The sequence below is a fragment of the Macaca nemestrina genome, chromosome 1, assembly GCF_043159975.1.
Source record: "Macaca nemestrina isolate mMacNem1 chromosome 1, mMacNem.hap1, whole genome shotgun sequence".
NCBI classification, from domain to species: Eukaryota; Metazoa; Chordata; class Mammalia; order Primates; family Cercopithecidae; genus Macaca; species Macaca nemestrina.
The window spans coordinates 122,882,469-122,906,105 of NC_092125.1; the positions used below are offsets into that span (position 1 = coordinate 122,882,469).

A 23,637-nucleotide genomic window follows, 5' to 3' on the forward strand; every position below is an offset into this window, starting at 1 on the left:
CCCTTCTGTAATGATGGAGGCAGCTCCCTGAGCACCCGCCTCCTGGGCCCGGGGTGTTTCTTGCTAGGGAGGTTCAGGTAACTCAAAGGACAAAGAGAATCATTTACTTTCTGAGTTAGACACCCCAGGGGAGGTGAGTGGGGGAGCCACCATTTTGGGGAAGCAGGCAGTCACCTAACTACAACGACCACAGACACCACAGGCCCACCCTGCCCAGCCCCTGCCCATGCTCCTGACCTTGCTACCCTTGGGTCTTGTGGCTCTGGAAAGAGTGGCTGTGGCCAAGCACATCCTTAAAAAGCACCTCTTCAGGGTGATCCAACAGGCACCCTGAAGAGCCCCCAAGAAGAGGAGAGCAGTGGAAGTGGTCCCTGCTCAGGACCTCAAAGCCAACATCTAACTCAGGTAGAATCGGCAGTGAGTAGGAGCCATGTCAGAGAATGCTTGGCAGCTTCCTGGTTTCTTCATGACAGGCAGTTGTGGCCCAAACTGTTCTCCTAATTACCTCAGAGCCTCTGAGCTTTTACTGAGCCCAAAACAGGCCGGACTATTATCAGAGACACAAATTATTTTTAATTGTTTTATTAAAACTTCTGACAGTCACCTGGGGCAAACTGCTCCTGACAGAGCCTGGCCTTGACTTGGAGGCTTCTGCCCCTGGATGTTCTGGCCCAGGACACAGGCAGGGACCCCACACCCTTCTTGACTTCTCTTTCCTCCACCCCCACCCAGGTCACAAGTCCTGTCAGTGTGCTCAGCTCTGTCCTCTTCCCACCCCCTGCTCTAGTTCAAGCCTGCTCCCTGGCTAGATGCCTGCAGCAGGCTCCCAGCTCACTTTCCCCACCAGCATCCTACACATTGCCTTTGGTGGCATCTTCTGGAAATGCCACGCCGCCCCACTCCCACTGCCTACTGAAGGGAGCCCAAGGCCCTTTCCAAGGCATTTGGGCCCGCTCTATCTCCTGGGCCTCAGCTTCCACTTCCTCCCAGCCCACTCACCACTCACTCTAGACTAACCACTTCCCATCCCCTGACAGCTGAAGCCTTCTAGGTCCCCTCGCCTCTATGACAGCTCCTGCGAGTCTGTGAGTGAGCATTAACGCTCTGCCCTTCTCAGCACACTCCTCGTAACACTCTTTTACACTATTTTACTATTTGGCTGTCTGGTACAACCAGTTGTCGTTATGCCTGATCCCTTTTCTAAACAGCAAGCTCCTCGAGGCAGAATCGAAGGTGCATTCAGCTTGGTGCCCACCCTTCACTGCTCCTACCCACCCAGTGCCTCACACACACAGATTATCTGTGGGCACAACATGGTATTTACAGGTGTTCCAGCGTCCCTGCCTTCCAATCCTCTGAGAACAACCTGCTTCTCATGTAGAAATCTTACTACTGCCTCACCTTTGAAACAAAGAGGTAGGGTAAAACACTAACAGCAGTGACTAGAGAGACATTTGAACCTACCAGAAGTCTGCATGTCCCAGTCAGGGGGACTCTAATCCAGTGCATCCCTGTAGCACACATGGGGAGAGCCCCAAGACTTGGAAGCCATCTGTAAAATAAGGAGCTGTGCTTGCCTGCTTACCTACCAGCTGCATCTGGTTACCACATGGATGGAAGGAGAAAGAGAAACAAAAGCTCATTGAATAGTCAAATGAACAGAGTGGTGATTTTTTTTACTCCATTTCACAGATTTGTTGGGTTTGTGTTTTCCATCTCATACCTCAATTGACACCATCTTTGCTTCTGCAAGGCCAAATTCTGGTATCTTATTATAATATGAGCATGATAAATATGACATTATTGAATTGAATGAGTGCATAAATGAATTGATCCATTTTTGAACTCCCCAAAGTTTCTGGAGTCTGATGTGTTTTTCCAGCTCCCAGTTTTTTCCATTTCCTGATGCGATATTCTGATGCCAAGACCATATCATGCCCCAAGGATGCCCCAAGTGACAGTTTGAAAGCCAGGATACACTAAGAAACCTGGCCATCCCTTTGTGACTTTTTGCCACTTTCAAAAGAGCCAGTATTTGTGCTGTACCTTCCCTACTTTGTAGACAGAATCCATCCTCACCTCAGGGAAATCATCTTTGGGTGGGCACAGCATGGCTTGGGACTTGTGGGACCATTCCAAACAAGAAATCTAGCCAAGGAGCCAGTGGCACCTTATGCAGCCCTTTCTTACCTTCCTGTTGCATTTGCCGAGTCTGTTCTCTTCAGTCGATATCTTGTTTTCTTAGTCAAGAAGGAAGGGAAGCAGGAAAGGGGGCAGATGGTCCAGAGGGGGAGGAACTGGCACTGAAAAATGTGGGTGTGGCCAGTGCAAACAGATCTTGTGGTTCCATTTTACCATCTCACGTGGGAGAACGCATGCTCTGTGTGCATGTAAACAAGGGCAGCCCCAGGACCCACCCCCCGGCAATCCATGCATTCTCTCTTTACTGGAATTCAGGTGCTGAGGGATCCACTGGGGGAACTTCTGAAGGCAGCGTGGGATAACAATGATAACACAGCACATAGGCCATAATTCTTGAGTCCCATCTCTGTGGCAACCACCATGCTGAGCACCAAACAGATATTAGCTCCTTTAATCCTGCCGGTAATTATAACAGGTAGATACCACTGTTATTCCCATTTTACGAATGAAGACATGGAAGCTCAGAGGGATAATTACCTATATTTCATTGAATCTAGGATCCTGTGATGCTAGCACTTTCTTGAACTTACCAGAAAGGATCCATCGAAGGTTTCTACCCAACTAGGGTGAGCTGTCATAGACCCACAGCCATGTTGAAACAGCTATTGAGTGCATGTCATGTCCTGATTTTAAGATGTGGTAATGTGCAAAAATACACATTTTGGAATTGATGAAATAAGGCAAGTCATCCAAAGCCCCTGAATCTGCACTGACAGACTGACCCTGGAGCCTGACTCTCAACCTCAATGCTATCATGGGTTTCAGAGCCAGGAAAACCTAAAGTCCTGCTCTGCCATTTATGAGATGTTAGTCTTTGGGAAAACACATAACCCCTCTTGGCTTTACCTTCTGGACCCGAAGAGATAGGAATGAAGGATGCTACACCTTGTGGGCTTGTCATGAGTATAAAATGAGGTAACACAAGAGTTGTGCTCAACTCAGGCCAGGCCCTCTGGGCATGCCATCAACCAGTGCCAACTACCACCTTCACGTGAGAACATGTGGGAAATGGGCTTAGCCAGGAATCAAGGCATACTCACCCACATTCCACAATGCCCTGGAGCTGGGTGGGACATGCACGTGTGAGCCCAAGGACACAGTGGGCTGACAGGGGATGCTGAGGCTCAGTTCTCTGACTTCTACTCCCCTTTTGGCCTGGAAGGAGAATAGAGCCCAGCGACTCCTATAAACTAGAGGTACTGCTAAAATATGAGATTTTAAAATATTCTTCTTGCTGTTTTTTAAATCTCTTTCCTTCCTTCTTTTCCTTTACTTCTTTCAACAAATATTTGCTGAACATTACGTGCTAGGCCCTGTTCTAGTGCAACAGAGAACAGAGCAAATAATGTCCCTGCCCCATGGGATTTATATTCTAGGGCAGAGGGACAAATAGAAATCAGACAAATATATAATTTATACATACAAACATACACTATATCTGATAGTATATATAAGTATATCAAATAAGCATATACAGTATAGAGTATGAGGGGGAGGAGCACAGCAGGGATGCTGCCACAGAGATGGGGCGAAGGAAGCATGCTCCGATAAGGTGACATAAAGACTTGAACAGAGTGAGAGAGTGGGCCATGTGGATGTCCTGGGAAAGCATTCAGAGCAGAGGGAACAGAAAGTGCAAATGCCCTGAGGCAGGACCTGAATGCCTGGTGAGTACAAGGAACAGACAGACGGCCATGTGCCTAGAGTACCCTGAAAAACAGAAGAGTGGGAGGTGCTGGGCTAGGAAGACAGTGAGTGTTCAGAGCAGGCAGGACTCATGGAGCATGGAAAGGAGTTAGGGTTTTCTTTCAAGGTTAATAGGAAGCTATTGGAGGTTTTCAAGCAGGGGAGTAACGTGACTTGACTATTTTTATTTTTATTTATTTATTTTTTTTGAGATGGAGCCTTGCTCTGTTGCCCAGGCTAAAGTGCAGTGGCACAATCTCGGCTCACTGCAACCTCCGCCTCCCAGGTTCAAGCAATTCTCCTGCCTCAGCCTCCTGAATAGCTGGGATTACAGACGCAGGCCACCACACCTGGCTAATTTTTGTATTTTTAATAGAGACGGGGTTTCATCATGTTGGCAATGATGGTCTGGATCTCCTGACCTCATGATTTACCTGCCTCAGCCTCCCAAAGTGCTGTGATTACAGGTATGAACCAACACGCCTCGCCTGACCTGACTATTTTTATAGGGATCAATGGCTGCTGGTAGGACAAGTGAAGAAACAGGGAGGGTAGGTAAGCAATATTGGTGATGTGGATCAGGCTGTAGATGAGACTTGAGTTTTGAAGAGAAAGGGAAACTGAGGACCTGAGGTGCTGAGGGGCACACCAGGTCTCAGACAGATAAAGGACCCATGAGAGTATACCAGTTTGGAAAAAGAAAAATTTTAAAGACCAGATACGCATATAAAAGTCCAGGAACAACTAATGAAAGCCTCATTCCCTTATTTCCTCATTCATGGGGGGACCACCATGGGGACAGATGACTCCTCACGGCATCTGCCAAAAATCATCTGACCTGGATTGTCTTAAAACCACTATTTTCTGTTGTCTCAGAAAGAGACAGAGGGAACCAAGGGTGTCCAATTACCTGAGTTACCAAACGGACTGCTGAAGAGCTCTTGAAGGAATAGTGATCAGAAACCCTTAATTACAGTCCCAACATGATATCTCTTTCCTGAAAATGAGAAGGGTTTATGTCTCTTTCCTCACCAGCCTTCAGTGAAGCTCTGTAGAGTGTTGGGCAGAAAAGCATCCTACTGGGACAAGCCACAGGTGACCCACTGTGCTTACATATGTTATTTATCCTCACAACAACTTGAGATAAAATACAATTCTTATCTTCAAGACAAAGAAGCCTCTATCATGTACAAGATTACCCAGCCATACAATGGAAGAGCAGGGATTCAGACTGACATCTACCAAACTGTAGCTATTTTCTTTCTGACATACTGGTACGTTCCGATCTTTTGCATGTCATGACACAGAAAATAACATTAGCATGGCACACTGGGGTACATAGAGGGGACGCCACCATGGTAGGCCATCCCAGGCTACTCCAAGGAATGAGGGCATCATTATTTCTGAGCCACATGTTACCCATCTGTAGCACTGGTTGGGAAGTTCTGCAGTGCTCCACGCAGCCTTGCAAAATGATACGTTCAGGAAGTCAACCGTGGACTGAACCCATCTACTACCATTTCTCCTAGAGATCAGGATCTTCCTCACTTGACTGAGTTCTCTTCCAAAACTCACAATATAAAGCAATTTGGGGAACTGGTCAAGGAGATTCCTTCCAGCTGTTCTTTGGAGTCCCAAATTACTAGCAGGCAGATGGCCCCCGTAGTGTGGCAGGACCATGGACAGCGCCCACCCAGTCATTCTGAGCGCCAGCCCCAGGTTGCACACGCAGTACAGAACATCTGCTCTTCTTCCTTTAGATCTGGGCAAAGTAAGGGAGACCCATGTCCTCAATGAATACTCACTTGGCAGTACATTCTTTAACCACCCTATGGAGTGACTATATATTCATTCCTCTTGCAAGGTAGTTTTAGCAAACATTGCTTCTGCCCCATTTAGAACTGGTGTGGGATTCAAAGCCTCAGGAACCCAGGAATCTTTTAATTAAAGAAAAATGTAACTGGCAGAATTTTGGGGTGTGGACCAGTGAATTCCATTTGTAAGCAAAATAGAAGGTGGTAAATTAGTGGTACACAGAATTCAGCAGAAATTCTAATTAAACCAGTAATTAGAAACAATGGCATACAGTGACAGGCAACTTGTTATCTTCAAATAAACTGCTAGGTAGGCTCGGGAAGGCAGAGTGGCAGCTCAGTGGGACAACTGCAGCTAATGAGCTGTGAGCTGGTGTACTCACTCCCCTGACTCTATATGTGCCTCACTCCCACTCCACAAGAGGACACAGAATGGACAGGGCTTTGTGCCTCAACTCCCTAGTTGGGGACTCAGGAAGCCTAGGACTCACCTGACCCAGAATTATTCTCTAACAAAACACACCTGGTTCTGAACATGAGACTAAGTGTATACAGTAATTCATATTGCATCTGAGCTTATGTTCTCACATGTTAATTTTCTGTACATATTGAATGTTTAACTATATATTAAAAAAAAAAACTGGATTTGCCCATAAATGAGCAATGTTTTAAGAATCACTCATGGGAGGAGGAGGAAGAGAATGAGAATTATCAACGGACTTATCTCCACAAAATGGCTGCCTATGAAGCAAGGGTTTCTGGGAAGTCCTCTTCGTCCACTGCCAGTGAGGAACATTAATACTTACATTCAGTTATCCACCTTCAGGAACTTCCCCACTGAGATCTCAGGTGGTTTGGAGATGATGGGCAGGCTAGGACAGCATGGACCTGTCCTGGGGATGGCGATTTTTCAGAGAAAGAGAAGAGACAGAGAAGCTGGAGGAATCAGGTGCCATGTTTCCCAGAACGGCCACGGACACGCGTGGCAGAGTTTTGGAGTGAGGAGAAAGTGGGCTCTCCATGGGACAAGACCAGGAAGAAGCAAGTGGCATCTCCCCAAGCAGCCCTGCCAGCAGCTGCTGTAAATAACCTTGAAGTGTTCGCAGTTTTTCTCTGGGGTCTGGGGCCTCACCAGAAACGGCTACAAATCCCTGGCATATACTCTCCAGCAGAAACCTGACCCGCCAAGCTCCCATCAGCAAGTGGCCGTCCTTGATTCTGCATATGCAGAAATTCTCAGGGCAACATCCATCCGGCTCTGACTCCTCTCACTGGTCTACACACGAACCCCTAGCTTGGACAAATGTTAAGGGAATGAAGTCAAGGGCAGCAGAGGTCAGGAAGAGAAGGACAGGGAAAGGACAAGAAAGCACCAAGATGGAGCCTGGGATCTTTCTCTGGATTTCAACCCACCTGGAGCCAAATACCATATTCCCCAAACCTTGGACATTTGGTTATGTTAGTTTTCCACCAATTTCCAATTAGTACAGGCCCATTTCCCCTTTTCCCAGGGCATTAACTTAAAAAAAAAACTGGACCCACAGCTCTAGACAATCTTGTTTGGGTAAATGCCTAGGTTGTCAGCGTTTATTAAGAATGTATTGTGGAAAAGTATCACATAGAGATTAGGAACATGAAGTTTGGACTGATAGAGTTCCAATTCTCTGGTCGCCACTCATTACCTGTGTGACCTTGAACAAATCATTTAACCTCTCTGAACCTTAAATTTTACAATCTTAAATTTAAATTTTACTGGAGATAGCAATATCTGTCTCCTGGGATTGTAGTGAAGATTAAATGAGATGGTCTGGGAATAAAGTACTTAGCGCAGCACAGAAGCCTTAATAAGCAACTGGATATTATCAATTTGTGCCAAGCACAGTGTGAGCTACTGGAATCCAGAATTGCACTCGCCCCTCCTAAAAGCATGCAAAGTAGGCATTTCCTCACAGATCACTGCCCCACTTGAGTTTGGGATAGTGCTCTAGCAATCAGTTCTACCTATGGCACTGTGCTTCTGACCTCTGGCAGCCAGCAACATCAGTCAGGGAAGGGAAACACAGGGGCTGAGGTGACAGGTTTTTTCCCCCATCCTGGTGCTCCAGATGTTTGGCTGTGAGGACTTCTTGTAGCTCAGCCTGGGAGCGAGTGATAACTCAGAGCTAGTTCTAGCAAAAAAGCTTAAATCCATCTTCCCTTCAAACTATTCTGCTGCTTATCTTAGCAGCTTTAAAGGGATTAATGATGAATTGTCCTGCTGCAGCAAACCTGGACAGAAAAGGAGTATAAAGGAAGGGAGGGTATACAGGCAGAAGGAACCTGCTTCTCTGGAATCTTCTCATCTCTGTTTCCGTCATCCTTGGAATTTGCTCCTGGATCCAATGGGGAGGGCATTGGCTCCAGAATGAATGGTGAATGCAATGCACGTGCACGCGAGTGCGCGCGTGCACACGCGCGCGCGCACACACACACATTGCCAGTAGCAGATTGGAGTCCCCTGACCCAGCATGGCTTCTTTCTTGCTGCAGTGGGGATCCCCTTTTTTCCTTCACTCTTAAGGCACACACATCTTAGCTCAGCACCAAATCTGGACATTTTACAGACAGAGAAAACTAGGGACTCAGGGTCCTTCAGGAAAACAGGAGTCACATACCTCACTTTCCTCTCCAGGAGAGGCCAGCCTCAGCTCTCCTGAACAGTTCTCTTGTAACTTTCTTTATGGATACAATGGGTGGGGAGGAGGATGGCAAGACCTGAACAAAGAGAAATGACCCCGAAGTCCACCCAGCAGGTGCAGCAGCTTGGGACCAGGCCACAGTCAGAAACAACCCCAAGGAGTCAAGGTCTGTGCTGGAGTCACCCGAGAGCTGTTGCAGGTGGCCAAGAGCAGCCAGCAGACCCAGCACAGCTGAACCCCACCCCTACCCCAACACTAATCCTGCTCTTAATCAGGCTTCCCAATTTAGGGTCTCATGGGGAGACTTGAGGGTTGGAAACAGGTCTATGTGAAGCTGAGTTATGGGTCCTTCTTAATCACATGGGAAGCACGGAACCTTCATGTCTCCCCACATCCCCTTTCATGATGGAGCAGGGGCAATGAGAGAAAGAACTGCCTCTGGTTAAGGCCCGTAAGGGAAGGGATGGGGAAGTAACATCTAATGAGCACCTGCTGTGTCTAGCACCTGGCTCAAAATAAGCCGGCAGAAATAATATCACAGGCATCCCTGTTTTACAACTGAGGAAACTGAGACTCCCGAGGTGAAGTGACTTGCCCAAGGTCACCCCACTGGCACATGGCAGAACACTGGGCCCAGTTTTGACCACAATCACAGAGCCTTTCCTCACCCTTCCCTTCACCTCTCCCCATCTCCCTGCCCAGACCAGCCTGGCCCTGCTCACCTTCCCATGGAGTCAGAGCTCCAGGACCCTTGCTCAGCAGCCAGAGCTGTGCTTAGCTCCCTAAGAGGACTTGCCCACCTCTGCCCAAAACACTTGGGCTCAGGTCATTCCTGCTCACGAGTCCTGCTAAAGAACTCCATTCAACTAACAAACAGCTGACACACGACTCTGTGTGTGACTCAGGCCAAACAAACTCACTCCAATCAGAGCTGGTGGGCATGATTTGCCTCCTGCACTGAGTCACCCTCCAGGCTGAGCTGCAGGGATTCGCTGAAACTCAACCACCTACTTAGCCACAGATGTTCCATTAGAGAAAAATCCGGCAGTGGAGCTAAAGCCTCTGATGGTCCCCGTGGATGGGCCATGGCCAAGGACAATCAGGTGTGACCTCAAAGCTCTTCCTGCCCAGGTGATGGGTCTGCCTCACAGAGCCATGGGATAACGTAAGCAGAGAACGAGACACAAGAACTCCCCACTGTAAACCTCAACACACTCTGACCTTGTTCTCCAGACATAAGTGAGCGTGTCCAGCAAGGCCTTAACAGGCGCTAACTAAACTTTTGGTTGAATTTTTTTGGAGCCATTACAGGATTGTCTTTGTTCCTGAAGTTCCTGCTAACAAGGACAATGCCCGGAAAAGAATCTTCTTTCTCATTACCACTTCCCTGTCTCCCCAACCCACCCCCACCTGCCTCAAGTTTACAGCTGAATTGCCCCAAAGGTAGCTCTGGTTAGAAATCTCCTAATCCAAAACGCCTGTTAAAGTATTTCTGAAAAGAAAAAAAAAAAAAAAAGGAGAGAGGAATGGGATCAAAAAATATTTTCTAAAGCCAACTTGACAGGGCCTAGGTCCTGTAAGGTGAATGGCCTTGGGATTTCTGAACTTGATTTCTGACAGGGCTGTCTGGGCTTTAAAAGGAAACATTACGCTTCTTTCCAAGGCGGCCGCGCCCCTGGGGGAGCGGCCCTCCCTGTAGTACTGCGAGCATTCAGCATCGCTTCAGAACACGGCACACACAGGCACAAATGCAGCAGAGGCCTCTCGCCCGGCCAGGACGGCGCCCCCTCCAGATGGGCACCCCACGCACGTCCCCTGTCTCAGCCATTCTGTTCCCCAGATGCGCTTCCCACGAGGGAGGAAGGGCTCTCTGCTAGCTCCGAATCCAGCGAGGACCAGCCCCAGGACTGAGAATTAAATATTCATCTCGGACGTGAGAGTTCTGCTTCGCTTGCCAATGTTACTGTCAAGGTCACAGGCCTGAGGCCGAGCGGCTGGGGCTGGTGGTCTCCAGCTGCGAAGGAGGCTCCCAATGGAATTGCGCCCAGGGCGCGCAGTTTCAAGCCGTGGATGGGCTGGGCAGGCCCCCTCCCGGTTCTCCGCGGGCGGTTGCCTCCGCAGGTCAGCCCAATTTCCTCCAGAGTTCTTGGGCCCTTCTGAGCACCAGAAGCTGAAGCCTGGTGTCCAACCCCTGCGTGCGCCGCCGGGCACCCCGATGCGCGAAGGAGAGCGGGCCCCGGGGCTCCGTCGCCAGGCAACCGCGGCTGGAGCGGCGAGAGGAGCCCGGGACCAGCGCAGGGTCGGGCGGATACCCGGGCAGCGCCGCCTCGCACCTTGGTTCTCAGCCCTCCCTGACTGGGGCGGGGCCAGAACAGGGAAAGTTGCAGTGGCCGGCCCGGTAAAGCCAGGCGGGGCGCGGCCAGCGACTCACCTGTCACGCGTGGGTAGTCGCGCAGACTCGGCCCGTGCACTCCGACAGAGCAGCTGCGGTCCCCGACAGGTCGCGGACGCACAGCTCCTCCCGCGGGCCACAGGCCCCCGGCTGGGGCTGGGGCTACACGGAGCTGCGCGGCGGCGCACGCGACTCCGCTCGCTCCTCACTCCCTGCCTCACCGCCAGTCCCAACCCGGCACCCGCCTGCCGCGCGCTCAGGGCTCAGGGGAGCGGCGCGGGGACCCAGGTCCCACGGCAGAGAGCACGCGGGGCTGCGAAAACTGGGGCCGAGTGCCGCCCTCCCTGCGCCCTGCCCGCGCCGGCTCTGCGGAGCGGAACGGAGCTGGGCGGAGCGCTGCGCGCACTGTTCCCTCGCTTTCCGAAAGGCCACCCTGGCGGCGGGGCGCCGTGACGCAGGCTTGACTCACGCGCGGGCCCGCGTCAATGCGAGGCTCTCGGGCAGCTACCGAGGCTCTGATGGCCGACGTAGGCGGAGAGGGTGGGCGGGGGGCGGGAGAGGGAGTTGCCAGGGGGCTTAGCTTCTTGAGGCCACTCATCAGGAGATACAGACCCTGGAGCCCTCGCCAGGGCTTCTGCCCTGGGATGGGAATGGGGTCCCAATGGTTAAAGCCCTCCTGGACCCTGGGCCTCACTTTGTTCTTTTCAGACTCACCTCTTTCGGCCTTCCTTCATGAACTCAATCTCAATTCATGTGGTCATTTCCCCTGCCCTGGACATTTCCACCTCCCTGCTTCTGTTCCCTTTCCTTGAGATGTCCTTCCACTCCTGTGTCCATCCATCCTACCATTCCGAAAGGCTGTTCCCTGTGCAGGTCAACTCTTCAGGACATCACTCATCTGTTGAGCACCTACTGTGTGCCAGGGGCTGCAGAGGCTGAAAGGATCACAGAGGTGAGGGAATAGAACCTCCTAGAGAGGCAGTGTGGGTTGACCCAGGTCTTCACAATACAAAGCAAAAGGATTGGAGAATCGTACAAGATGAGTAAAGTGGGGAGACAGTGACAGGGAAATTCTGACTGGTTTCTGAGTAGGCCTCTTGGAAGATCCTGGCCTAACGGATGGACAGTCAGAAGGGGAGAAGGATGACCCCTGTGGAGTGGACAGTATGACAAGGGCATAGATGCAAGAGAGTAGAAACATATGCGTGGGGTGGGGTAGTGGTTGCCTAAACTGGAGCAGGGGTGGGGATGATGAGAGGTGAGGTTAGAGAGGGAAACAGGAGCCATCCTGCCAGGGCCTTGGGTGGCTGTTATGGAAGTCTGGATGAATTCTCTCTCCTCTAGGGAACACTAAGGGGACCTTTGGCATCCAAGGCAGGTGTTTGGGAGGAATGGGAGATGGAGGTTGTCTCAGCTGTCTTAGTGAAAGGTGGTAAGGGCCATTGTCAAGAACTCTGAATGGTCTGGGATTTTACACTTACAATCTAAGTTAGCCTGCCAGTTTCATGGATGCCAGCAGAAGACAGGAAACTCTGGGCCAGACACAAAGGACTTTAATTACTCATGGCACAGCAGGCTGCAAGAGCTTCACATTCAGATCACCTTCCCTTAACTCCGAAGTCCCATGGGAGGGACATGAGACTGGACCACACACACTGAGGAACTCCAAGTTTAGGAAACCCCAATCTTTTATAATGTGCTGCAAGCAAACTTGGCCGACATTTGCCCTAGACATATCTTTATTATACTAGACAGCAAACAGAACTGCCCTCCGCTAGAAGGAGATGCTCTCGTTGGAGGCTGTTTGCTATGCAAACATCCTCCAAAAGATAATGGGAACAAAAAGCCATCAGTGCGCCTGCCCACAAAACTTGTGGGAACACAAGACACCCATAGAGAATTATCTCCCGATAGAAAGATTATTTCAACAACTATTTAGTGAGCCTAATGGTTACTTTACACTGTTCCAGGCCCTGAGGAGATAGCAAAATATGAGACAGATAATAATCTCTGCCCTTATAGGGTTTATATTCTGGTGGAACCAACCAGGGAAGCAGATGGGGTGGAATGGCATAGCAGGAAGTAGCAAGAGACAGGACAGAGATGAACAAATAGAATGTGACAACTGACGTGGTGTGGGAGGTGGGAGGAAGGAACCTATCAGAGACAGGCAGTGTTAAGGCAAGAGAACTTACAGGTGGTGTGGCCATGGGAAAGGGGAAAGACTTTGGAGGCTCATAGATCTGAGTTTTCATCCTGACTGCCATTTACTAGAGACCTTGAGTTAGTGACATAACTTCTCTGAACTTCTGTTTCCGTGTCTGTAAAATGAATGATACATACCCCATAAGGTTGTTATGATGATCATGAGATGATTGTTCTAAAATATCTGGTATTGGCCAGGTATGGTGGCTTGCACCTGCAATCCCAGAACTTTAGGAGGCCAAGTTGGGAGGATTGCTTAAGCCCAGGAATTCGAGACCAGCGTGGGCAACATAGCAAGTGCTCATCTCTAAAAAAAAAAAAATAGTAAAATATCTGTTATCATATCTGATACCATGTTCTTAATACATAACTGTTATTAGGGGTATTACTAGATGATTGTATTGTTATTAACCAAGATGGGGAATTTAGAAAGAGGAGCAGATTTGGAGAATAAGGTAAAGAGATAACGGATTTGGGACATACTGAAAATGGCATGTCCTTGGGATATCAAGGTGACAACCAGAAGATGCCTTGTCTCACTGCCTTTTATCACATCCACCCAGTGAAACCCCAACCTTGAATGAACTTAATACCTGGTTTCTATGTGCCAAGTTCTCTAGACAGAAACACACCACAGCCCAGTCTCCATCTGCCTTCATGGCCACCAACTTCAAGTGGGCTCCTCATGCTTCCTAAGGACTTCCCTATGATTCTCTGGTCAACTTACTTCCCCACTCTGATCAAGACTGCTCCAACCAGAACTCTCCCCAAATACTCATCCTACTTCCCCCCCGCTGCCCCCCGGCCGATGCCGCATACTTCCCTGCTGTCTCAGGAACTGCCTTACTTCATTTGGAAACCCCTCGGTTTTCCAATGAGAATTAAACCGTTTCCATCTGCACATACCCTCTTCTCCCTCTTCCCCAGATACAGTAGGGAGAGTCTCTCCTCTCTAGACCAGCCCCCAGCTGTCCCCTGGGTCCTATGGCCCCACACCTTCTTGAGAACCTCAGCCACCCATTAGTTAATCCAGTGTCTCCTGTCTGTCTCATCAACTTTCCCTTTCTCCTGGATCCTTTTTAGCAGCTCGTGAGCATATGCAAATGTCTTCCTTTAAAATGTCACTCGAGTCCGTCTCAAAAAAAAAAAAGTCACTAGGCTCTCATCCCTCATTTCTTCCGCATTCTCTGCCTCCATTTCCTCACCCCAACACACTCCTTAACACACTTCTGCCCCATCATGCTGCCAAGAAGTGTCTCACTAAGGTCACCAGTGTCACTAAATCCACAGGACATCTTCCAGTCCTCATCTTAGTGGCCTCTCTGTAATGCTTATCATGGATGCCCGCTCCTTCCTTCTGACACTCTCTTCCCTCCCTTTCTGGAACTCTGCACTCCCAGGTTTTCCTCCTAGCCTTCTGCTCACCCCTCAGTCTCCGTTGCTGATCTTTAAGTATTGTACATCTCCCAGCCCAACCCTCTTCTCACTCTGTACCCTTCCTAGACCATCTCCTACACTGATGACTTCTGCATGTCTGCCTCCATTCCAGACAGTCTTCTGAGCTCCACATACTCACCCTCCAACTCCACCTTTCCAGTTGCTCCACAGAGCTACACATGTTCAAGAAATGAACTCACCATTCAAAGATCTACCCTGCAGAACAGTCAGCATTTGGCTTCTTACTCCTCCTCCTGTGCTCCATGGTTCTGTGAATAGTTGAGCCAGACAAAACCCAATAATCACCCTTGAGACTCCCCACTTCATAAAATCTATCAGTAAATCCTGGAGATCTTACTCGCTACATACCTCTGGGATCTGGTCGTTTCTCTTTAATACTGCTGCCACCAGCTCCTGCCCCCAACCGCCTATTCCAAACCATAATAATCACTCACCTGAACTCTCACAGTCCCTTCTTGACACTAACTCCAGTCTTACTCCCTTCTCTCCACATAGCAGCAAGAGTGATCTTTTAGAAGTACAAATATAATCGCACCCTTTTCAAGCTTGCAGAAGTTGCACCCACATCTTTAGCATGTCCTTCAGGGACCTTCCCTGTCTCCAGCCTCATCTCGCACCCTTCCCCCCATGGCCTTCCTGTAGCCCCCTAATACACCGCCCTTCTCTCAGCTTTTCCCACCCTCCCACTCCTTCCTGACTCAGACTTTAGCCCATAAGCCCTCTCTGACAGGGATCTGCTCAGTCCCCCTTGTCCTCTTCCCTCACTGCCTGCCCACTCGTCCAACAGAGTTCACCTTGAACTGGATCCTCTTCTGACCATGCAGAAGAACTGGGTCAACCTCCCAGTTGGACTTTTCTCCTCCTTTTTAGTCCTTGCCACAATTGTAATTAAGTATTGATGGCATGACTGGTTGCTTAGGGACAGTCTCCTTGGTTGATGTGGAAGCTTCACAGGGCAGAGGCCATGCCCAACTTTAACACACAGTGGACTGTCCATAAATAGTTGATGAAAGAATACATAAGGTGTGGTTAGAAATATGGGTGGAAAGTCCAGGAAAGAGGGCAGGAGACACACACTTGAAAGTCATCACCATAAAGGGGTTGGGGAAAGGTGAGACCCTCTGGAGGAAGTACGCAGAAGACAGTCATGAGGATAGAGGCTTGGCAGGAAGTGCTTATTTCTGAGGGGGAGGAGGGGCAGGAAGGGGCAGGAAAGAAGACAGAGAAGAAGAGTCAAGAGCTGAGAAGATGACATGTATCACAGAAGAAAGAGAATTGTAAGAAGGAAAGGTAGTTCACAGTGTTGAAATCTGCAGCAAAGTTAAAAAGATGAAGCCTGAGAGGTGTCCTCGGTGACAGCACTCATGGGGAGGTGGGCCTGAAGCCACAGGAAGGGGCTGAGATGGAAACGGGAAGTAAGGCCTCCACTATGAAATCTTCCTGAACACTCCAGCTCTCGGTGGCCAGCTCTCCTCTGAGCATCTAGAATACAAATTCTTCCTTTTCTATGGCATATGGAAATACATAAACTTATACAGTGTAATATTATAAGGTCAATATTACTCAAATTCCCATTTCACTAAAGGGGAAATCAAGGCTTAGTGTGGTTAAATAATCTGTCCAAGTCATACAGTGAGATGTATCCTGGGTCTAAATCCCTTGTTCTCAATCCTGGCCTTCAGGGCCTTATAACATAGGTCTGCTTTCACGTGTCTATGGCTTCCTCTCAAATCAGAGTGTGATTCCTTACAGGGGAGGGACCTTTTCTTTTTCATAGCTCCATGCCATACAGCCCCAGCACAGTGACTTACATACAGTAGGTACTCAAAGCTTACACGCTCGGCAGCCCTGTCAAACACGGTGGGTCCAACACGATGACCTAATCCATTCATCCCAGCACTGGTCCTCCTTGAAAGAGGAGACACATGTATGGCTAACCTTTCCTTCCCAGCTATCCCCCATACACTCAAGCTTGCTTTCCTGAAAAGAAAGACATTGAAGTGATGTTCCTAATGTTTCTCTCCTTCTACATAAGCCTCAAAGATACTATTCCCAAACATGTTAAGTAGGAAGATGTAGGAGGACATATTGGCCTTTTCCCAGGACATGGAATCAACCCAAGTTGCAATTCACCTAAGTCGTGTTTGTGTTTCTGAGTGTCTTAAACATACAGATGCTAAGATACGCCCTCTCCTTTGTTTTTGGTGGCACCGTTATTAGAGTTTCCTCACTGTGTATGTTTTAAAACATGGCCTCAAAATTCTTTGACAATGCCGTCTTCAAGAAGTGAAGTCTATATTCCCTCCCTTTGAATCTACCCTCTGAGACTATGTAAACAAGATAATTAATATCATGTTTATTTCTGGACACAGATCATAAGAACACAGTAGCTTCCATTATCCCTGTCTTGGTATGCTTGCTCTTGGAATCTACCCACCATTCCGTGAGGAAGCCCAAGCAGCCTATGGAGAGGCCCATGGGAGAGAAACTGAGCCCTCAGCCCACAGCCCTGGATGAGCTCCTGACCTCCAGCCAACCCCAATCTGCCAGCCATGTGAGTGAGTTATCTTGGAAGCAGCTCCTCCAGCCTCCAGCCAAGCCTCACAGCTGACACTGCATGAAGCAGAAACCACTGCCCTTCAGTCCTTCCCAAACACCTGACCCATAGAAACTATGAGGGAGAAAAAATGACTGTTGTTTTAAGCCACTACACTGTACAAGGATTTGTTAGGCAGCAGTAACTAACCAGAACAGCCATGTAATCATTGAATAAGTGTGGAAGTAGCAAGATCATCAGGGACCACTTATCCACCCGCTCCTCCACACCTTTGAGATTTCCCTCACCCCTGGCTTAGAAGCAGTAAGTGGGGCCTCTTCCCATAGCCATCATAGGAACCCCATCCTCCTAGATTGTGTTAGATCAGCAAAGAGGATGAGTAAACCTCACCAAATTAGCATTCGAAATCTCAAACACAGCTGATAAGAAAGTCCCCAGCCACCATCGTTACTGTATAAATGTATCTGTAGAATGAATGCTAGGCTATGTGGTGCCTTGAGATATGGTTATCCTGTTGTGGCCTCCGACGAAAAAGCTGACCTGTGTGGGTAGGTGGCATTCTACCTGAAGGAAGATGCAAATGCCAGTGTCATTGCCTGGGGGAAGTAGAAACTGGAACCTGGAACATGAGCTCCATGCTTCTGCAGGGCTAACCCACATCCATGACACTTCTGTTTCCTTCATTCCCTTTCCTTGCCCATGGCCATCATCCCTAATACATTTTGGTTTGATTTCCCATTGAGACCCTACTTGGCCTCATTATGTCACCAATCAGTTGGAGTCAGCAGAAGACATGAAGCACGTTTGCCATCCTGGGTTGGAAAATGAGGAGACATGAAGCTTCAACTCTCAGAGGCAGGAACGAGGGGGCAGCATAGTGTGACAGCACACTGAGGGTGTGGTTAAAAACTCGACCCAGGAGTGGAGGCACCAGGGTTCATCGTCTCACCCTATTATTAGCAGCTTGGGACGTCGCAGGGCCTGCATATCCTCACCTGTGGAATGGAGATAATAACAGTTCCCTCCCTCACCGGCTGTTAATAAATGAGATTTTTCCAAGCAACACATTTATAACAGCAGCCTGGCACACCACGAGGATGCAATATATGTAAACTGCTGCTGCTGCTATGATGATGATGATGAAGATGAAGATGACAACATTGTGAGGGGCAGGATCAGGAGCTTAGAAGGCGGGGGGTTGGTGGGGAGGGGTGCTTCAGGTCAGAGCTCTTCATCCCGGGATGCTGTGTGGATGGAACAGAACTTTGATCTCACAGGGGGAGCTCTGCCTTGCAAGCCAAGCCATCCAGAAGGTCATCTGTCCCAACATGAGCCGTGTGTTGAGCAGGGAGCAGTGAAAATCTGAAAAGGGACAGGGACTTCCTTGGGCAGAGTCAGGAGAGAGTGGGCAGCTGCCCCTCCTCCCCTGGCCCACCTGGTGCCAAGCTTGGGTGTGGCAGCCCTTCCCACAGGTCCGTGCCCACCTGCTCCTGTCTGCAGGCAGTGGTCTGGGTTTCAAGTCCAGCAAGTCATATTTGGGGGAAATCTACTGTCCGTCATGTACTGTGCCAAGTTCAGCCAGCCCCTGGCAGAATCCAGAGGAAAGGTTTATATAGTCATCCAAGGACAACTTGGAAGATGTCAAGGAGCTAAACAACTTGCCTCTGTAGGGACCAGGGCCTAGTAAGAGCCCCAAAGCAGCCCTAGAGGAATGGAGACAGTGATAAACTTCATTCAGATATACGAGATGTTTCCTGATGTTTCCTAAAGCAGTGACAAGGGGACTTTATTATGTTGCTTTGAAGAAGAATATAAAATTGATATTCTCTCTTTCTCTCTCTCCATATACATCTCTCAATTCCATCAGAGTTTATATGAAAACTACCTAGAGTTTTAGTTTATTTCAAGCTAAAGAAAAGTGAGGCAACAATGTGAAACAGCCACTGAAACAGCAAACTTAAATTTGAGATGCATTAATAGAATTACATTTTTTCAGACAAAAAAAGGATTAAACAAGTACATCTAGCTTCCTATCTGGAGCTAGGAAACCACTGCAAAGAAACAGAGAACAAGCAGGGATTAGCTCAGGAAGATCAGCATGTCCCCGATCTCACAGAACTGGGTCTGGATCCAGGTGAGCCATTGAGAAGCTGTGGGCTTAGGGAACTAGTGGAAACTAAAGCTGGAAGGTGATCTTGATTCTCTAATGTGGAGGCCTGACATGGAAAGCCTGACATGGAAAGCCTCTACTTATGTCAGAGGATAATAGGGAGCCATTGAAAGTTTTAGATCATGATAGTGACATTGTGGGGACGACTTTCTATCTAGGCTTAAATGGGAGGTGGAAACTTCAGAACCCTTCAGAAGCATCCCTGCTCCTTCAGAGGAGACATCAATTTCTACTCCCAGGTTCCACCTCACAGCAACTTCTAGAAAGTTCTTCATTCAGACTGCAAAATGGAAGCCTCCCTGCAGGGCCCGAGGAGGATTCCTGACCCTAATAAACCCCAGTGGTGAGCAGGGTTGGGGGAGGTGGAGGAGAAATGGGGTGGAATGTGAGGAGAGAGAGGGGCAGAGAGGGGTCAGAGGCCCTGGAGGACAAGAGGAAGTGCCTCCAAATCCTTTCCTGTGCCCGCCACCTCACCTTCCTCCGGCGTGACTCAGAGGAGCCTCTGAACCACCATGCCCAATGATGAAGGAGATGACAACTCTTCACAGGAGCAAGAGGCACACGCATATAAAGATCAGGCCCCTTGCCCAAACTCCCAAGGCAGCCGTGCCTCTTTGGCTTGCTGGAGCTCAGAGGCACAGCACATTGCCCCTGGAGAATCTGACTCCGCAGACTCCTTATCGAGCAGAGCAGGCATGCCCCCAGCTAAACATACCTACGTGTGAACATCCAGAGTGAAAATCAAAGCAGACCTTTGGAACAAGTGATTCTAAGGGACCCTCGACTTTACAAAAAGATTCACCCCTTTCTTGCTTTTCCTCAAGACAATGTGATGTATATAGTCAGAAAAACTTAGGTTCTCACCCAAGCACTACCTTGACAGATGACCCTTCTTTTTTTTTTTTTTTTTTTTTTTTTTTTTGAGACAGAGTCTCACTCTGTGTCCAGGCTGGAGTGCAGGGGCACAATCTCGGCTCACTGCAACCTCCACTTCCCACATTCAAACAATCCTCCCACCTCAGCCTACCAAGGAGCTGGAACCATGGGTGCACACCACCACACGCAGCTGATTTTTTTTATTTTTTGTAGAGATGGGGTTTTGCTAGGTTGCCCAGGCTGGTCTCAAACACTTGGACTCAAGCAATCCGCCCACCTCGGCCTCCTAAAGTGCTGGGATTACAGGCATAAGCCACACCATGTCTGGCCTAACAGGTGACTTTTGACATATCACTATGTGTGAACTTCAGAATCTTTATTTGGAAAATGGAAGTAAAATCTGTCCTCTAACCTCATGGGGGTCATTGTAAAGATTCAATGAGATGAAACTCTGTAAACTCAAGGCAGTATTATCACTGTTGCTATTAGCGATTGCTCATAAGATGTGCCAGGCCCTACTCTAAGCAACTTACATTCATCAGCTCATTGAATTCTTAAATAGCCACTTACCCTGGGGATTTTAAATATAATGTGCATTGTTCCCTTAAAGGCTGAAAGCTTCATTTAAAAAATAATTTACAACTGGCTGGGCTCAATGGCTAATGCCTATAATACCAGCACTTTGGGAGGCTGAGGCGAGGCGGGTGGATCACCTGAGGTCAGGAGTTCAAGATCAATCTGGCCAACATGGTGAAACCCTGTTTCTACTAAAAATACAAAAATTAGCCAGGTGTGGTGGTGCGGCCTGTAATCCCAGCTACTTGGGAGGCTGAGGCATGAGAATCACTTGAACCTGAGAGGTGGAGCTGCAGTGAGCCAAGATCGCGCCACTGTACTCCAGCCCAGGCTACAGAGTAAGACGCCGTCTCAAAAAATAAAAATAAAAATAAAAAATAATTTACAACAAAAAAACTTATACAAGATAATTCAGTAACATGGTTGGATACAAAATTAACTTATTAAATATCTACACCTTCAGATACACAACAGCCAGTGAGAAGATATAAAAAATGCTTCAGTTACAATAGCAAGAACAACAAAAAAGAAAAATACTTAGGAATAAACTTTAAAAGATTTGTAGAAAATCTATGTAAAGAAAGCTTCCAAATGCTACTCAGAGATCCAGAAGAAGGTGTGAACATAGGAAAAGAAATTATATGTCCTCAGAGTGGGAGACAAAACAGAAGAAACATGTTAATTCTCTCAGAATTAATCCATAATTCTAAAATGACCCCAGTGAAAATAACAAAAGCTTTTCTTTTTTTTAACTAAACAAGCTAGTTAAACTAACACTCATATAGAAAAAGAAACAAAGAAAAAGCAGGGGGATTAGGAAAGGGAGAATTAGTCGGTGTCAAGTGAGGAATTAGCCTACCAGAGGGTGAGGCACATTACAAAGCTACAAGTTTAAATTAGTGTGGACTCAGAGATGGCACCACTGCACTCCAACCTGGCTGACAGAGTGAGACCCCATCTCAAAAATAAACAAATAAATAAATTAGTATGGACTTAGTTATGAGAAATACAAGAGGCAGAACACACAGTCCAGAAATAAACTCAGATATAGTCATTTAGAACATGATAAAGGTTATATTTTAAACGAGCAGAGAAAAGATGGATTTTTAATCAATGATATTGATGTGGTCATTTGAAAATAAGTTTGACTCCTTACCTTACTCTTCACACCAAAATAAATTGTAGATATATCAATATTGATAAATGAAAAAATTAAGCCACAGGAATGCATCAAAAGCGGTACGTAGAGGGATATTTATAGCTTTAAATAGAAAAGAAGAAAGGTTGAAATCAATGAACCAAGCAACCATCTCAAAAATGCAGGGAAAGAACTACAAAATAGACCCAAAGGAAATAGAAGGAGGGAATGTAGAAATTAATCAAATAGGAAAGCAAACATACAATAGAAAGGATTACCGAAGTCAGAAGTTTGTTCTTTGCAAAAGGGGATACCAGAGGCTGGGAAGGGTAGAGGAAGGGAGGAACAGGAGCTAGATAGGAGAAATAAGCTCTAGTGTCTATAGCATTATAGTTAACTATAGCTACAGTTAACAATAATATATTATATGATTTCAAATAGCTAGAAGAAAGATATTGAATGTTCCCAACACAAAGAAATAAGTGTTTGAGATCATTGATATGCTAATTACTCTGATCTGATCACTATACATTATATGCATTACAACATCACCATGTACCTCATAAATATGTACAATTGTGTCAAAAAAGTTTGGTTTTTGCAAAGTCCAATTTTTAAAAAAAAATCATAAAAATACTACGGAAAAAGAAAAAACAAAAAATTGTTATCATGTTGGGTGAAATGGGTGGTGAGATCTCTCTAAATATGACATCATCACTGGTTTCCCCTTTGCCTTATCCTGCTTTATTGCTCTTGAAATCACATATTACCATCTGGCATTCCACTCACTTTCCTGTTCACTTGTTTGAAGATGAAAGCAAACTAGATGAAAGCCGTATCACCAGCGCCTAAAACAGTTCTGACACATAGTAGGTGTTCAGAAATATTCACTGAGTGATTGTTAAAGAAGGGGGACAGGTTTCTTTAATGAGCAAAAAGCTCCTGAAAATCAAGTAAGAAAGAGATAGAAAAGGATATGAATAGAAATCTCATAGAAAATGAAATATAAAGGCCCTTACACATGTAAAAAGATGTTCAATTTCATTCATAATCAGAGAAATGCAAATTGAAAAATAATGAGATTCCATTTTACCTATTATGTTGGCAAATAATTAAAACAAATGACAAAAAGTTAATAACACACATGTTTCTAATGAGAGAAGAGTTAAATTATACAATCTCTGTGGAAGATAATTAGGCCATATTTATTAAAATTATACAGGCACATATCCATTGATCATTTGGCCATATCTATCAAAATTATGAAGTCAATGCTCATTTTGCACATGTGTTTGTTTAAAGATGTTCATTTAAAGATACCCCTTCAGCAGTGTTGGTAATAATAAAAAAAGGGAAACAATTCGATGTCTATCAACAAGAAACCATTTAAACAACTTATGGTACCTCCAGGAATGAAATTCTTTGCAGCCATTAAAGTGAACAGGTCTGCCCTATAGGTTCTGATCTGGAAACATCTCCAAGACATATTGTTAAGTGAAAAAAAAAGCAGAATAGTGCAGAGAGGGTATGGCCATTTGTATATGATACATATACTTACAGAGGCATTGAATACTTCTGGAATGGGACATAAGAAACATAATAGTGCTTGCCTCTAGGGTGAAGAACTGCATGAGTGGGGGCAGGCATGGGAGAAAGATTTACTTTTCATCATCCACCTTTTGAATTTCATGCCACATGTCTTTACCATATATATTCAGTCCATCCATATCTGCTCCTATATGCACATGAGATCTCTAGGAGAATATCTGAAACCAGCCACAGTGACTTCCTCTGCAGAGGGGGACCGGACACTAGAGGACCATGAGAAGGGAAACTTAGTATTGGATTTATTTTAATTTTGTTCGATTTCTTTTTCTTGATTATGT

General features: G+C 47.1%; 1 protein-coding gene across 2 annotated transcripts in view; it reads right to left on the bottom strand.

Moving 5' to 3' along the window:
* Window positions 1-11,149, bottom strand: part of LOC105479250 (solute carrier family 6 member 17) — a 48,185-nt gene extending 37,036 nt beyond the window's left edge. The window contains exon 1 of one of the 2 annotated variants that reach the window (XM_011737170.3): window positions 10,811-11,149. The gene's annotated coding sequence lies outside the window, so the exon portion shown is untranslated. Of the gene's footprint in view, window positions 1-2,190; window positions 2,420-10,810 lie in introns of those variants that run through there. The other variant, XM_011737172.3, reaches the window with a different exon arrangement.
* Window positions 11,150-23,637: the final 12,488 nt, after the last annotated feature.